The 18,989-nt window shown below is 33.9% G+C and overlaps 1 protein-coding gene across 1 annotated transcript in view; it reads left to right on the top strand.

Annotated features, from left to right (window-relative positions):
- The first annotated feature begins 12,603 nt into the window (after positions 1–12,603).
- The window catches only part of LOC111048211 (atrial natriuretic peptide receptor 1), a 448,703-nt gene continuing 442,317 nt past the window's right edge, over positions 12,604–18,989 (top strand). Inside the window, exon 1 of the mRNA XM_039426765.1 lies at positions 12,604–13,276. The gene's annotated coding sequence lies outside the window, so the exon portion shown is untranslated. The remainder of the gene's footprint in view (positions 13,277–18,989) is intronic.

The following is an 18,989-nucleotide window of genomic DNA, read 5'->3' as shown; positions in this document are numbered from 1 at the left end:
ATCAAAGCAACGGTAAGGATTGCAGATTGATAAAGCGGCAGCAGTTTGCAGTAACTGATAGCAGAATTTTATATAAGCTCCTTGAAGAGCTGGTAAGAACCATATGGTATTTTTATTCCAGCAGGTGCAAAAATATAAAAAATATTCAAATCTCATTTGCTCTACCGACTACTGCCAGCTGGGCACATGTAACCCCAAAAGGACGTTACAAGTACAATGGTTCTTTCTTTTGAATCTACAAGTAGAGTTATTTTGGTAGGCTATAATAATATTATTGTGTATGACGTTTAGTCTTTTAGGCTGGCCACTAAGACACAACGCGTTTTTTCTGGCGTATTCAGACGAGTCGGCAGGGTAGTTCCGCAGGAAGCTCTCCTATTGGCTGTCTATAAGATGATTCCCGAACGCTATCCAATCAGACAATCGGAGAGCTTACTGGTCTGAAAACGCCTGAAAAAAACTTCGTGTGGGTTGGCCCTTATGTGCACTGACAAACCTCTATTTCTTCATTAAAATGGAGAACTATATCATAAACTTTTTCAAAAAAGTACAATACTGCTCTAGTGTTCGATTATTATGATAATTTGCAATAAGAGCTGTGACAAAACTTAATTATCTCACACAAAATAATAATCCTGTTCACATCTTTTGAAAATGGTTTATCCATCCTGTGTTGTGATGAGAATGAGATCCTCTTGCATCTGCTTGACCCTGTTCGAGAGCCGGCGATAAAGCAGCGAATCTTTATGAGAATATTTCACCACTTGTCGTTGCAAGCCCGATTCAGCTGACAATTCAAATGCAAATTATTGTAGTCGTCTTTCTATGGTGGTCGTTCCCTCTTGATTCTGTCTCTTGTCAGCACATTTTCCATCCCACACCTCCTCCATGCCTACCCGACACCAACACCAATTCCAAACCTGAAACATCCTTTTTATTGCTGTTGAAATGTATAGCTTCGAGCATGAATATTTAGAAATGATAAATCATCCATAAAAGAATAATTCTAGTACTGTAAAGAATAAGAATACCCTAGGATATTTAAAATGTATTTTATAATGTAAAATATCGGGGACCGAGATCGCTCTGGAGCACATAGGCATAAACAATTTATTACGAAAGAAGAAATTATATTAACATTCATAGTTCATACAGAAATGTTCTATCTAATCAAAGTAAATTGAGATTAATTCCCAGAGGAATGCAAAAATTTCTCTCACAAAGGCCTGGTTGCACAAAAGCCGGTTGAACTTTAATCTTGATTAATTTCACGTGAACCAAATCAGAGAAGACCATTTCAAAAAAAAAAATCTATTGGAATTAATCAGGATTGAAAATAACCCGGCTTTTTTGCAACCGGCACTAAGTACCTGATTGAATGATTACTAAAGTTCAACAGCTGAGTCATAATTTTGACACAGTCCACCACACAATGAACTCGCTCACTCACTTCCATCACCAACAGACGACGAAATAATTACTATCAGCTTTTTTCTAAGGATGGATAATAATTATCCTTTTAATGTCCTTCAGCGAGTTTTCCCAGGGATGAGACCTAGTGCAATCGAATCATTATATTATAAACCTACTATGTTCTGAATTTCGTGAGAATCGTTAGAGCCGTTTTCGAGATCCGGTGGAATACAAACATATAAACAGAAATTGCTCGTTTAATAGTATAGGATACATCGAAAATAATCCAAATAATTGATAAATTTATTACATAAACTATTGCATTATCTTGATTCATTTGCAAGAAAGGAACAACTTTATAGAATTATTGGTTCATCTCTTATCAAAGTTATTGGACTCGAAACTTAAGTCATGATAGCCTTTGGCAAGGATTTGCATTTTGAGTGAAGATCTCTTCTGCCAAATTGCTCTAGGTATTTTTCTGTGATTTGAGAGTTCAAATTAGCTCTCAATATGTATATGACATATGACTCTAAATTCTCTTGAAAAAACTGCTGTGAATTCCACATTTCAAAAATGCATCTCGTAGGTACTAAATGATTTTTTCGAAAGATGAATATTTGACAGGGTTGTTTATGGCTCCTCAATCGGAGAAGTCATTCAAACCATTTTCGTCGAAAGAGCAGCTATAGCTTCTTAGCGGCGAAAGAAGAAGTAGTGATCGTGTTGAAGTTGCAAGCCAATACCAGCAATTACATTTTCTTTTCTAAGCGCCATTTCCTTCCTTTCTTTCACTCCACCAAGCTGTTCGACATATTTTACTTCCTCTCTCTCCTTTTCTGCACTCACACCAGTTCCTCTTTCATCCCTTTCCCATAATTCAGACGCATTTTCTTCTCTTTGTTCGAAAGAGGCCCATTACTTCGCTCGAATCCGATTCATTGATCAGTGCAACTCCGCTAGGATTACGAAGATTTCGAAAACTTTGCTAAGAGAAAACCCTTCAATCAACTACAATCTAAAACAGAACTGTTGAACTGTTTCTGGCCATTCATTTCAAGATTGTGTTGGTTGGTCCACACGGAAGGGCTGTAAACTGCAATAATAATATTGAACATATTGTTAAATAAAGTAGCGTATTTGATTTAGATTCTCACAGCCATTGAGAAACTTGAATTGACAGCACTCCATCCTTCATGTATAATTTTTGCACAATGAAAAGTTTTATACTGTGAATCAAATTTAAAAAGTTTTTGAAAATGATCTAGATTCAGATTCTAGATTTAGATTTTCATAGCTTTACTAATCATGAATATTGCTAGCACTCAATCCTTTTTTTCATCATTTTCGCACGATTAAAAGGGTGATCCTGTGTACCAAATTAAAAACATCCCTAAAAATTTTCCAATTCCACTGATGAATGAGTGCCATCTCACTTTTATATAAGTACATTGAATAAATTACAGCTAAGAAAAATGCCAAAAATAATAATCATGAATTAAGGCACAGGGAGTATCAAAATATCCTTATATTTTTTTAGATAATAAATATCATATATATGGAAACTTAAAATTAAAAGATTCGAAGTTTGATAATTATAATGAACGGAGTAAATAAAAGAGTCTGATGACTGGTGAAAACTATTTTTTTAGAATAGAAGACATAACATTGTGAAATTTCATGTAATTGTAATCAATGAGCTACGTTCCCATTATTAATTTCAGTTCATTCCATGCAGCTGATGAGCGTTAGCGACAATGAGCGTTAGCGAAGTTCTCACTTTTGACTTACTAGAGCCCAAAGTCGTTTTCTGTCTGTTTGTATGTTCGACAAGAACTTTAGAGAGAATTGATCAATCAGTTTCATATTTTGAACACGAATTCTTCGATCATTGTTACAGGTCAAGTTTCAATAATCGTTTCAATAATCTCTTAATTCATTTTCTTATTTCATCTTCTATACCTTTTTCAGTCTCGTTGTTTTAGGATCTTTTCTTTTTTCTTTTTCATGATTCTAGAAACCGATTTTGATGAGCAGATTTCCCTTGAATGTTACAATACGATCGAAGTAGAGGATATTTTCCAGTGCAAGACAGAGTTGTTTGGTGATAGATTATTAATTCCTTTCTTAATATAATTCACCTAAATATTAGAAGCTTGAATGAAAACTTTGACGATTTTTCCTATATAATTAGTAATTGCTCAGTTGATTTCCATATAATTATTCTGACCAAAACATGGGTGGTTGATGATGATTATTTCAATTTTAGCTTTAACGGATATTCATTAATAAGTTAGGTAAAATATTAACAAATGTGACGGAGTCTGTATATTTTCCAAAAACATCTTAATCGTAGACGAGTTGACTTGTGTGATTACTGAAGCTCTGTCTGCTTGGATGTATAAATTCCAGGAGTAAAAGATAAGATAAAAATTATCGCTGTTTATAAATCGCCTGCATCGAATGTAGATACGTTTCTGAACACCTCAGATGAATGTTTGCTATCTCTTAGAAATAGAGCTAATATCATCTTTGCAGGTGACATCAATATTCACTTAAATGATAATAACACCATTTCCAGCGATTATTTTAGCACTCTATTCTTAAATGGTTTGAAGTCTTATATTAATAAGCCTAACAGAGTTTATGGCAGCACAGAATCATGCATTGATCATATATTTTTTAAAAAACTCTACTTTTAATCCTGATAATGTAATAGCTCAATTATCAAAACAAGCATTACTGACCATTTTTGTATTAGTATTCATGTTGATCTTTCAATTTATTTTCTTAAAGCCGCTGAACCTGTCCATTCTTATAAGTAAATTGACTATAATAAATTACTTTTATCTATTGGGGAGGAGAATTGGGAAGATGTGCGTAACCCAAACTTACATGTAAACAATCAATCGCTTTCTTTCAACGACAAGATAACACGTCACATTGAACAAGCAACTGTTAAAGTACATATTCCGCATAAGTTTCAATCATTAAAACCCTGGATCACCAGGGGTCTTGTTTTGTCAATTACTAAACGTGATAAATTATTTAAAAGCCTCTCAAAGCAACCTTTTAATGCTATTTTAAAAAATGGATTTATCGCTTACAGGAATACTATGCTGAATAAATTATTGAAACATAGTAAATGTGATTATTATAAAAACAAAATTAGCCAAAATAAAAATGATGTCAAGAGAGTCTGGGACACGTTGAATGAGATGTTGGGAAGAAAATAGTCCAGGCGCTGGCTTACATTGAGCATACATGAGAGAGGCAGAGAATTTGACTTCGGATTATTGTTAGGGGGTCTTTAGTGTATATGAAACTCGATGTCGTCACGTCCCAGGGTGGTCGACAGATTGGGGGGAGGGGGGTAAGTTGTAAAAAACGCGCGCTTATAAAATCGCCTGTCCTGCAGTTACTATTCATAGTACAGCTTTAACTTTTTTCTCAATATTATGTACTTATAACTGGCTTTCAATGTGGTCCTCTACATTTTTGCGATAAACCGCATAGTTTTTCCGCAAAAAAATAAAATATCTCGAAAAATGTATTTTTTTATTATGGACTTTTTGTTATTTCTTGAATATTAAAGTCGTTAGCCGACTTAGAGGAAAAGGTTCCCAATAAACGTTGTAGGCCGTTTCTTCCTGAATTCAATGATATATATAGTTTGGGGGTTACGATCATAGATGCGGCGGAAACTAAGAAATGACTGTTTGAAATAAACGAAACTTGGGTTTCAAGAAATATATTAAGATAGAAAATGATAATATTCATATGTGTTTATGTTTTATTGTTTTTATTTTAAACTAGCCGTCAGGCTCGCTTCGCTCGCCATATCCATCTAGCCAGGGGGCTCCGCCCCCTGGACCCCCGACTGGATCGTCCAGGGATGAGATCAGCAGGCTCGCTTCGCTCGCCTGTATTTTTCATTTGAGCATTTTTATCATATGTTAGGACAATCCAGTCGGGGGTCCAGACTAAACGTCTGGCTAAACGGATATGGCGAGCGAAGCGAGTCTGACGGTTTGTAATATAATATTCCCAGGATTGACGTAGCAGTGCCGAATCAATTTTTTCGCGATAAATGCATTTAAATCTTCAACTTGATGCCAACCTAACAAATTCAACTCAACTTAATGCCAACCTGAAAAAAATTATTAATTTAGTTGCCAGTTAACAACTGTTTCGAAGAGGTACTCTATCTAGATTATAGTTCTATAGTAACATATGATATGGAAATTTCAATACCTATTATAATTAAAAGATTGGGAGAAGAAGAATATACATGCTAAAAGACAAACTTTAAACCCTTAAAACAACCCTTAGAGTTAAAATATTGCCAAACGATTTCTTAGTGCGCCTCTAAAGGGCCAACTGAACATACCTACCAAATTTGAACTTTTTTGGTCCGGTAGATTTTTAGTTCTGCGAGTGAGTGAGTGAGTGAGTGAGTGAGTCAGTCAGTGAGTGAGTGCCATTTCGCTTTTATATATATAGATTAATTTATTGTGTTGCGCTTCAGGCTACATTATTAATTACACACTGGCCACGCTTACTTGATATAGTGGTCAGTTAATTTCCAAGAAATGTTTGTGAAATTTCTTAGTTCTTTATGGTGGAAATTGAATTCATCATCCATTCATTATCATAATAATTATGTTTATAATGAAAATGTTAAACTTTCGTGAATCTTCAGTTTGTCGTGAACTTTCGAGAAAGTATATCCAATATAATAATAGATATGTGTCAAATCAAAATGAAATGAAAATTTAAATATTCATTCAAATTATTTCTAACAGTATTATTATAATGATATTTCACTAACTTTTGATTGATTCATCCATTATGGTATCCCCGTTCAGACTGTTTTGAAATGGTAACAAGTTATTCAGTATCAAAATTTGGGAATAGAATAGTTTTGGGCCATGCCTGTTAATCTTTTCCAAACATATTTATATGATTTATAATTTAATCCACAAATGAATGAATGGATGTATATCTGCACGTACGGTAGCTAACGTATGGATTATTCCTTTATAGATTATTGCATGTTACATTAATAAATCTCTGCCACAGATTTAAAAATCAAGTCTCGATGGTTTGGAGAGCATATTATTGGAGTGATTCTTTTACTCTGCTGCTTCTAGTATGTTCACTACCTTTGTTTGAATTTAGACTATAGACATGAAAAACTATGTCCACCTGTATCACTCCATCTTCATTGAGAATTTTCATAACTCTTCTCATCACAAAGTTTCCATAATCTTGCAGCGTATTGAAAGTTTTGAAAAGTGAAGTAGGAGTTGAATTCAGGAGAGCCATGTCATCATTATGCGAATTTGTCAACGATATTTAAGGATCTAGTCAAATCCACAACTAGTTTCACTACTGTAATTATTTCATGGGCCAAGTGAGATTAAGCGTTTTTTTTTCAAATATCCATCAGATGTTGACAGAGATTGCGGTTATTGTAGAAATGCATGCTGCACTAAAACTTCAATGCTGAATTATATTTAAACAGCTACCTAGTAAAAATACAGAGATCAGATCTTTTTGTTCTAGAATGAACTAAGACTAGGATTTTTTGTTTGATTGCATCGTGGAGAATTACAGAACTCTGTTTCTTTTTATAGGTGAGAATACACTTTCACTCGTACAATTTGCCACAAATATGTTCAGATAAAAATCGTTGAAGACCGAATAACTATTTCTTTATACATTCAAAAGAGAATCACACACTTCTTCACTTGCTTCCAGACCATTGATAACATTATGAAGATTCTGTTGTCCATCAGAGTCTTGAAGAAAAATGTAATGTTCTCGTGAGAAGGTTATGCTCCTGGAAATCATTCTTATCTCTCATTATTCTTGTTTTACTTCCTTCGATATCTTTCTTCACAATCTCCAGTGATATCCCATAATGATGTCAACATACTAAGATTTATTTATATAGTATCAGCCATTTTAGGAAAGCCTTTGAAGAACCAGCTATTCCAATCACTCACCTATGAGTTTTAGATGATCGAATGAGGGTTGCTCCAAAGCATGATCGGTTGTCACATTATTCAATTTTCAAGATTTCCTTTTGTCAGAGAGTCAATGTATTGACTGTCTAAAGTTAATGTTTCCTTATTGGAAATGATTTTCTACTTCTGTGGGTATTTTTTTTCTAGATTTAACATAGACTCCATAACATGGTTTGTGTGATTGAATGAAAAAAGTATGGGTCTTTTATCGTACAGTTTCTATGTGCAATACCAGAGTCGTTCCTTATGAGCACGAATACAATTCAAGATAATTTAAACTATGTTACAATAATCAGTCATAAATTTCAAGTAGTCATTGATTTTGCATTGTGATTCTAAAAAAACTCCACATATAGCTCCTGACTTCTTTCAAATATACTTTGACATGAGTCCGTTCATGAGTCCTTCTTTGTAGTTGTTTCATTGAATTGATAGCTTGCTCTCACACCTTAATTAGACTAATCTCCCCTCAATGGATTTCCAACAGTATTATCTCCAAATATTTCAGATTCAACAAAGATAACTCCCATTCCACTTCCATTCAAGTACCACCCCAAGACAATCAGTCAAACTCAGCCAGATGAAACGTATCTATTCGTAGATATAAGTTACAGAAATCAGTTGATGAAGCTGCGTTTACACCAAAGTTATTAGCATAATGTTGATAACTTAATCTTTATTAGATTGAATGGAACTTGACAAACACATACGTTCATCATGTGTATGATAAATTATGTTCAATCAAATAGAATCTATAAAGATTAAGTTATTAACATCTCGTTAATAAATTTGGTGAAAACGAAGCTTTAGAGTTGTATTTCCTCTATATTCAAATATTTAGTCATATAACATGGGAGTATTTGGCATTATATCTCTATTTAAAAAGTACAATATATTTTGTCCAATAGCTTTTTCCACTGAAACCTTAAGGTCAACATTTAAAGTCCAAAAATTGAAAACCAGAAAGTCCATTAGAGCATTAATGTTATTATATGAAATTCTAAATAATAATACATTCATGCCAGATTTAATCAAATTGTTAAATTTTCATGTTCCATGCAAAAGACCAAGGCTTAAAATATGCTATTTCAAATACCGTTTGTCAGAACCGCTCACCATTTCAATTCCTACCTAAATAGAACAATGAGATTGTACAATAGACTAAACCCATTCCTTGATCCCTTCTATGACCGCTACAATATATTCAAGAGATCTTGTGGAAGATTATGCTTATGCTGCTCAATTGATGAATAAATTATTATTTTTGAGCTCTACTAACTCTCTTTCTTCAAATGTTTCTTTTTTCTATATGTATCTTTCATCCTATACCCCTTTACTAACTTTCCGGACTCTAACCAAAAAATCGTTCTCTTCTAATCTTATTAGTTATATACTGAATCGTGATTTTATGAAGTGCGATATTATTATTTTTTTTTCTTTTTTGTATGTTAATTGTAATGTTATACTATCATCTATGTCATTAAGGCTCGTACTGGAGTTTGTCTGTGAGCCTATGTTTTCTTGGAATAAATAAATGAATAAATAAGATATTCGTGCTTCAATTGTAAATTTATATTGAGGAAATATTTTACTCCTGTTACACGGTGCTCTATATGGGGTAGCCTATATTATTTGTTAAACTTACTCCATTACTTGACTTTCGCAATTCCAAAGTGATCATTGAACTAAATCGAATAATTATTCTCTCTTTATGAGATATTAGTTTTTTATCGACTGAGAAACACAAATAGGATTCCTAACAAGAAACAAGATGGTTTATTATTACAATGTAATCATAAATAATGATAATGAGATGAAGTTTGTAATTTGACCATAATTTGTATATTATGATGAGAATTATCAATTATTGAGGCTTGAGAGTTGAAAAATCGTGTTCAGCGACCGAAAATACATAATATAGCGTTTCTGAAATACACAATTTGAATGAATGTAGGAGCGATGCGATAGACAGGCCACTACGCGCATTAATCATGGGGGAGGACCGCGCCGCAGCGTAACAGTGCTACTTATCCCCCTCCCACCGCCGCATCTATGATCGTAACCCCCAAACTATATCATTGAATTCAGGAAGAAACGGCCTACAACGTTTATTGGGAACCTTTTCCTCTAAGTCGGCTAACGACTTTAATATTCAAGAAATAACAAAAAGTCCATAATAAAAAAATACATTTTTCGAGATATTTTATTTTTTTGCGGAAAAACTATGCGGTTTATCGCAAAAATGTAGAGGACCACATTGAAAGCCAGTTATAAGTACATAATATTGAGAAAAAAGTTAAAGCTGTACTATGAATAGTAACTGCAGGACAGGCGATTTTATAAGCGCGCGTTTTTTACAACTTACCCCCCTCCCCCCAATCTGTCGACCACCCTGGGACGTGACGACATCGAGTTTCATATACACTAAAGACCCCCTAACAATAATCCGAAGTCAAATTCTCTGCCTCTCTCATGTATGCTCAATGTAAGCCAGCGCCTGGACTAAAACGAAAATCGACTCCTCCCAACATTGATGCTGATATTTTGAATCTCCACTCCGCCGACGTAGGTAAGAACTATGCTGAAAAATTGAAAAGCGAAAATCCCATCTCATCTGCGGAATTAAGTTTAGGGATTCATCTATAAGAGATCATGTCTCTTTTTTCCCAACACCTACCACTGAAATTGAAATATCTTCTGTTATTAAGCTCTCTAAATGATAACTCTGCTGCGAGAAATGACAGAATAAGCAATAAATGTTTGAAAATTATCCAGCCTCACATTGTAAAACCCTTATCAGAAATAATTAACCGTTGTTTTTTGGAAGGCTGCTTTCCTGTTAGTTTGAAGTTGGCAAATATTATACCGCTACATAAGTCTGGTAATTATAAAGACCCAACAAACTACCGCCCAATCAGTCTGCTGAGTGGTAACTCTAAACTAATTGAAAAATTGATCAAGTCCCGGCTAGTTTTTTACCTACTTCAACATAATGTCATTCATAAAAACCAATATGGATTTCAGACAAACAAAAGTACAATTGATTCTATAACCCTCTTAACCCAAACAATTTCAAATAACTTCACTGAAAAAAAAAAAAAACAATAGCTACCTTCCTGGATCTAGCCAAAGCTTTTGATAAAATCCCACATTCCAAATTACTAAAAAAGATAGAAAAGATTGGCATAGGCGGTATACCCCTCAAATTATTTGGCAGTTATTCAACAAATAGATACCAAATCCTTACTATAGAAAATAAAACTAGTTTAAACATTCAAATGATTACGGTCTTCCTCAAGGAACTGTTTCATCTCTGATTCTCTTTCTTCTATATATTAATGATTTAATCAAACTTGAATTGAAAAATTGTGTGGCACTCGATTTTGCGGATGATACCGCTTTAGTGTTTACTCATCTGAACTCATATTTTGTCTTGGGAGGAGGTGAAGAAAACTGCAGATTCGGGATTGAAGACTGTTAAGACCTGGTTAGATGAGCACATTCTCACACTTAATTCGAATAAAAGCTTCATGACCTTCTTTCCCAATATGGTTGGCCAACCACTTAATCTAGACCACATTCATATTCATGATTTAAACTGTACTCTTTCAATCTCGAACGATAGCTGTGGCTGCTAAAAATTGAAAAGAGAAAATTATTTTAAATATCTAGGCGTTACAGTTGATCAGCTTTTGCGATGGGATATTCACATAAATATAAACTTTGTGATAAACTCAAGCACTGGATAAACAAATTCTATAATATCAGCAGGTTGGGTAACATAGCCGTTTCAAAATTGGTTTATTCATAGCCACCTCTAATACAAGGCCCCGGCCTACGATGTTGCAACGTCGCAGTGTAGGCCTAGAATCTAATAGATGATTTTTAGTGAAAAAGATTTTAAAAAATACCAGCTGATCTTTTTCACCAATCATGTATTTTCTAGGCCTACACTGCGACGTTGCAATATCGTAGGCCGGGGCTTTGTATTAGAGGTGGCTATGGTTTATTCTGTCTACATTCAATCTCTTCTCCAGTATGTTATAAAAATTTGGGGTGCATCTTATACGACTCACTTCAATAAGATACTCATCATCCAAAAAGCATTATTAAAGGCCAGTTTGAGCAAACCTAAACGATCACCAAGAGACAGTATCTTTAATGAATTGAATGTATTGACGGTTGAGCAGCTGTATATAAATAATTAAATTATTTACATAAATAAACATAGAGAACTTTTCAACCTCCATATATCGCCTTACAATCTCCGTCCCTCAACCATTACCTTTGAACCACACAATGCAGTTCTATCCATTTGTGGAAGACAGTTTGATTATATTGTTCGTGAGCTTATAAATGTGATACCTGATATATAACAGATAATTTGAATGGAAGACTTCTAAGAGAGATAGATTCATGGATTGCTTCTTCACATCCTGGGATAAGTGATTTCTTGTAATATTGTAACTATGATAGGTTCACAATCATTCAAGAATGTCTGCTTTTTTATTTTATTATCTCGTATTTTCTTACCTTTTTTTACTTTCCTTCTTTGCATTTTTTCAAATTTAGATGTTAATCCACCAATTTTATTCATCTTAGAAATAGTTTAGTTTTTAGTAACACTCGGCCCCTGCGCTCAGGTTTTTAACCTTTTCAGGGACTTTCCGTATTTAATAATAATACCATTTTACTTTTAACTTATTTTGTTAATTGTAAATTGTATTTATGTAATCATAGACATTCATGTATGCATTGTATGAAGGAAAAATAAACTATTGATTGAGTGAAGCTCGTTGGACAACACCACAATTTATCATTAAGATATAAATTATTTATTTATATTTGGAAATAAGAAACTTCATCCTTAATATCCAATGTATACTTGATTCGACTACTGTAACTTGATCTCAAGTAGAGCTAGTTTAGCGTTCACTTCTGGAAAAGCAACAAGATCACGTTTCAACAGTCTGGCGGACAGACTCGTCACTGTCACTGATTGTCGGCCGTCCAAAAGGATTCGTCTGAAAGGGTGAAAAGAGATGGAAGAGGATGGATGAAAGAGCGTCGGAGGAGGGAAGAGTGAGTGATAGTAGAGAGCGTCCGTTATCACAGAGCTGTGAAGAGACGCCTTGCGTCGCCGCGGAACGCAGACCGACCAAACGACGCCTCAGTTGAAAACCGGACGCGTGACTTGAACCAGCGTCGCGGCGCTAACGTTTATCGCGAAACGTGCTACGCGTATCTGAGTTTAAATATTTCACATCATCCAAAATTGATTGTCAATTGACATCAGCTGTCATTCAGATTAACTTGGTTTTGTCGAGAGAAAAATACCCTAAGAATAATAATATTTGTAAATTGACATAGCTGCACATTCATCAACAAGAATAGAGGTTGTTCAAAGTATAATTCTGTGAATCAACATAACTGTACTTTTCAAAGTATAATTTTGTGAATTGACATAACTGTACTCAAAATTGTTATCCTTTGACTTATTATAGTTTTATAAATAACATCTGAAAATCCAGTTTATGAATAATTTTTCATATAAGTTTCACCTTATTCTATTCAATTTTGAAAAAGCGTCGTGAACTCCTTTCTGTTTTGAGTTGAGTCGGTTGTTTGTGTTTGACTATCAGTTTGGATAGAATAGAACCGTTGCTCCATTAATCGTCCCATTTTATTAATTGCTCATATATTTATAAATAAGAATAATTGATTGAAGCTGTGAATGTTCTGAGTGCGTTAGAGTTAGTTGTTTGTGTGCGGTTATCAGTTTGGATTATTGCTGTCTGGATAAACGATGAAATAGACATTAGCTTATCAAGGTAACATTTTAAAAATATTTTTCAACCGCTTTCAGTTCTCAATAACTGCTTAGCATACATACGATTAGCTATAATAGTAATAGCTTAACATTTCGTGATAGATAAAGAATAAAAAATGTAAACAAATGGGCTATAGTTGAAAAGAATTAACGTTTTTTTGTTGAATGAAATTGTCATTAACGTTTTTGATACAAGGACATTTATATGGTGTTCATAGTCTAGATATGTATACCTTTCAATGAGATTGATACAATATAATAATCATAATATTATAATATAGTAATTATATTAGATTATATTATAATTATATTAGATTTGTTTGGGGCTTATGCCTGTGGTAGAGGAGAAAGATCATTATTCGTCATCATACCTTCCATTACTCTTGCAATAAACGCTCTACTAGCTATAAGTGATTGATGCCTCAACTATAACCGGCATTTCATCAATTTTAAAGATAAGCTGCATGCTTGTAGCATGTTTTATGGTTGCACACCTCGAAGTCACCGGCTTGTGGATTGGAGAACTCATAAATTTCTATGAAAAATGCCAAGGGTCTGCAGTGCTGGATTTCCCAATATCAGGCCTGGGAACAAGCTCAGGAGGCGCACGACAAGAGAGATATTTTAGTGATATCTTCTTGTGATCGAATGATTCTCTAATCTACTACAATTAGAAAGGAATAGCCGTAACTCAACATATTTTAAAATTGACTGGAAAACAGGCTAATTATGATTTTGGAGTTTATTGGACTAAATGATTTTTGGGAAACTATTTTTTAGCATCCCAGGAAGCAATATTTTTTGAGTTTCCAACAATTCATTTTGTGAGTAAGTTTGGGTCAAACTCTCAAAAGTGGACTGCCAAACTCGATTCAATCACCTGATTACTTGAAATTTTCAAGCTACATATCAATGTACCTAGAATACATTCTAGAATTTATTCTAGATACTTTGCTATACATTAACATCATAGTTTGAGTGTTGCAAAAATTTCTGTCTATGAAATTGGAAAGGGATATGTATTTTCCTATATGGAGAGATGATTGACATTTGCGATATAGGGTACAGATGTTATGAGAATAATCGTATTTAGTTTTTTTTTAAATTCAGATAAATATTATGTAGAAATTGTTCACAGCATTCATAATATCCAACCTTTTACAAGTCTACTGAATAAATGGTAAATAAATGAAAGTCTACTTGAAAACTCTGATAAAATCCTTTAGAAAAACGCAAATATAAACTGGTGAAAAGCAACTCTCTGAACTCACAGCTTCGCCTCCAAACTGAATATGCAACCTCTGTAGTTCAGTTGTACTTGTAATAAATGAATAACCCTCCCATTACATTCTTATTTTCTGAAGCTGTCTGATTGGTCAATGGGTTGATCAGCCGCCATTTTACCTTCACAGCTCACTACCAATCAGTCTGAGAATGTCTTATGCAAGTCATTGACCAATGAAGCTGCTCGTTGAATTTGAGGCGTGGCTTACATTACTATACTTCACTCCCATATCTTTTTGGTCTCTGGAGTTAGTTCTGCCTTTCTCCGGTAGAATATTAAGCTCCTCTAGAATTCTAGTCAACTAGTTTATTCTTAAAAATAATACAATAATTGAGAAGTTTTAACGTTTTACGGTGTTCAAGCAATAAAAATAATAGGCTTTCATTTTTTTGGAGTGTAACTCCAACTAGAGTCGGGGTTAAAAAAATATTGGCTCAGGGGCAATATTGATTAATCAGGTCCTAAGAGTCCCAAAAAGCCCAAATAAGTGGGAACAGAAATTGTAAAGTTCATTAGTGCATCAACAATATTATGTATTACACTGCTATGCAAATCAATCAGCGTTCAATACGTGTTTATTTGAAGATAAGAAAATGCTGTCAGATAATCATGACAAAGTGCTAGAATATTTCAAGATTTGTGAAGACTAATGCGTAATTCGTTTATATTTTGCAAGTAAACAGGAAAATTGAGGGGAGTTGCTTATGTGAGTTGGGAAAGTCGTGCTTTGACTGTAAAGATGGTAAAATTTTTTTTATTCTGTCATGTCTCACAAGGGAGCTTCTCTTCTCTCCGTCATTCACATCAGCTTTTGATCATCTTGCAAAGTCCGATCATGAAAAGATACCTCAAGCAAAATCTTTGATAAGATTCTTACTCGGAAAATGTTCTCTTCCATTTTATCAATGGGATTCATGAAAAAGATGTGAAAAGAGTCGTGAGATAATGATGTATCTCAGTGTATTACAGATTACAGTAGTGCATTATCTTTTCATTACTGTGATAAAATTGAAACTCTATTCAACAATCTTCTTTTTTTACCTAGTCTCTAGAGTGAATGATTCTCTGATTCACATGGCCAAGCGGCTATTAGAATACAATGTTTTCACTTTAGTTATAATTACTCGTAGAATACAATAAGAATTTGAATTTGCTTCATCTTTGCACATATGGTAGGAAATATCGTTTGGCAATCATCAATACGGTAAGAGGGAAAACAAAAAACATTGAAATATAAGTCACTTGAATAGTTTCATTCATTGGACCTTCAGGCATGGACGCTTGATCATCAAATCACCCAAGCACTTTCCATTTCCATGCACAAGCTAAAAGCTTAAGATATAACACATCCTTCAGGAAATCCCACGTCCCAAGCAGTCCACCTATATCCCTTTATATCTAGTCCACGATAATGCTTGTTTGATCTTCGTTGAAGTGCCAAAAAATATCAACCAAATACTTTATTATATCTCCCATTATGCAATGTATCATCATGACCAATTTATTAAATAATATTCGAATTATACAATGTATTCTACTTATCTCCATGTTAACATTGGTATGGTATGAGTTTCTTCGTATGCTTTCATTTACTGTATCTGAACATATAGAATTACATAAAATCACTTATATGGGCTACTTTTGTTCAAATTGATAAAAACTTGTAGAATCCTCAATAAAAAAACTTTAAAATATTTTAACGACTAGTTTCGACCATAGGAGACCTTGAAAATGACCTGAATATGATCGAAACTAGTCGTTAAAATATTTTAAAGTTTTTAATAAAGGGTAATACAAGTTTTTATATTGTTTTTATTAATTAGAAATACATTATTTTAGAACTAATTAAATAATACATTTCCAGATGCAAACAGCTAGTGAGAAAAAACCTGAATGAATTATAAGTTGAAGAGAGGTATCGGGAGAAATTGAATTTCTGTACCAAATGGAGAAAGTTCAACTCTTTCATTCTAATCCTCGAATTCATAGCTTGCTATGCTTGAGGTCATAGAATTCGAACGTTTCAAATAACAAGAAAACTATAACTAAGTGTTTTAATGTGAAATATTTCACTTAATTTTTCTTGTAAAATACTAATTCCAGTGACTTCATAATTTTGTACAATCAGCCTTTCTCACCTGCGTCGAATCTTGACTGTGTTATGATCTTTTATCTCAAAACAGAGTATTATTGTGTTAAACACATAACATTAATTTGGTTTGGAAGGTGGGTGGTTCCGTAATCGAATCACTCTATATTCTTCATACGGCTCCCAGTTTTCCAACCGAGTTTTCCGGCTCTGCTGTCTTGTTTATCTAGGGATGAAAACTCTCACTAAGCTTATGGAGCTTCTTCTCTCTCTCTCTCTCTCTCTCTCTCACTAATCATGCGCTTCCTCTCCCTCGCCCTTTCACTGGTATTGGTGACGTTGATTGCTTTCCAATAAGCGGTTAAGCCTTTGTGATATTATATTTTGCAGCTACAAAGTTCGCTGATTTTTTTTGAAAATGTTGCCTAGATCATGGCTCAGTTTTTAACAAATCGCAAAGTTGGATTTGTTGGCTTTCATGACTTAAGTAATTAGGGCTGTTAGTAACGGATTGCGGTATTACAATATTTGAATCGGATGTAGAAGATTTTTGTTGCAATTTGTTTTTTTTAATACAGAAGAGCTTCAATCCAAAGTCGATTTGCTTCAATAGACATGCATCTGGATCTGGTGTGGTTGATTATTCAACAGAGCACAACTGTCGTAGCCTGCTGTTCAGTTGAAGACAGCATATAATAGAATAAATCAGGATAATACAGAATGGATTAAACGGTAAAACAGTTTAATATAGTATGGATTAGACAGTGGAACAGTTTAATAGTGATTTCATAAATTTATAATTATTAATGGGGTGAGATCTCGCAATCGAATCATCATGTTCAAGATCTTCAAAAAAATATTTAGTTGATAGAGTATTTTATAGTGGACAAGAGTTTCTTTCAAATCAATACTAGGTTTTGTTGTCTAGATTACTTACTTACTTACTGTCATGACCATACATATCTAAGTAGATATTTAGCCGCAACAACAAAGCCTCTCCACCTCTCTCGATTCTCCGCGTCTTCCTCGGTTGCTCCAAATCTCTCCATATCGGCCTTCACTTGACTCCACCATTTCCGTCGTGGTCTTCCTCTCGGTCGTCGTCCTTCCGGATTTATTTTCAACACTTGATTGAGATTGCTGTCCTCTTTTCTTCTCAAAACATGCCCAGCCCATCTGATCCTTCTACACTTGAACTCGCATACTACATCTGGCTCCCTATAAAGGTCTCGAATTTCTCTGTTGTGTCTCTTCCTCCACTCTCCTCCCTCATTTATAGGTCCATAGATTTTCTAAGGACCTTGTTCTCAAATACAATCAATTTCCTTTCCTCCCTTCTATCTAACTTCCTTGTCTCAGCACCGTAGAGCAATATTGGACTGATAATGGTTTTATATATAGTATAATTTTCGTAGTTTGTGATAACAATTTTGAGGACATGCGTTTGTTGCATGCATAGAAACATCTGTTTGCAAGGTTTAGCCTATTCTGTATTTCTGTTACTTTGTATTTTCTTCAGAAATGACAACGCCTAAATACTTGAAAGTGTCTACATTTTCAAAGTACTGACCGTTCACTTGGAGAGTGAACGGATGTTGGATGTTGTGTTGAATTATGTATTATGTAAAATTATTGACCTGACTTGTCTTATACCAATACCTACTATTACTTACTACGAGTAATAGTAGATATTTCTTATACTCCATAACTGGAGTCCTTAGAAAGTAATCTTGATTGTAATGATGACGTAATGATTATACTCCATTGATAAAAAATGAAAAGCGTTAATACTTGTTTCAATCCATGTAAACGTCACTATTAAAACATTGTGGCTGGACTCAAATTTCCAATAGATTGCAGTTTCAATAGTATAGCCTTGCATTTTTAATATTCCACTAATAAGAAGTGAGCAGTGAATCAAACATTTCGACTGTCCACTTTGAAAAAGTGTGCAGCTATTTGAATATATGTTATCGTGTGTAGAAGTTCGCCTTTCTTATCAAGCTGCCTGTCATTGATAACATTGCTGACAGGAGGTACTTTTCCTTTGGATCACTCCAGTAAAGCAAATAATTTTCGAGAATTTTAGCTAACAAAAATACTTTATCCCGCAGATAAGAGACTGAATATAAAATATTACTCAATAATTACAACAATCGATATCAATACTATTATATGGTCAATAGCATTGAAAATTTTCCAGTGCATTGTTTGAAAAAATAGAATAATTTACAAAGCTATTTAACTATGAATTTTATATTTTCCAATCATCATTAATTTTTGTTCCAAGGAAAATATATGATTATTGAAAAAAAATTAGAACTGAGTGAAAAACTATTT

This window comes from Nilaparvata lugens, chromosome 4, assembly GCF_014356525.2.
Source record: "Nilaparvata lugens isolate BPH chromosome 4, ASM1435652v1, whole genome shotgun sequence".
NCBI classification, from domain to species: domain Eukaryota; kingdom Metazoa; phylum Arthropoda; class Insecta; order Hemiptera; family Delphacidae; genus Nilaparvata; species Nilaparvata lugens.
This window is presented reverse-complemented; position numbering and strand designations above follow the sequence as displayed.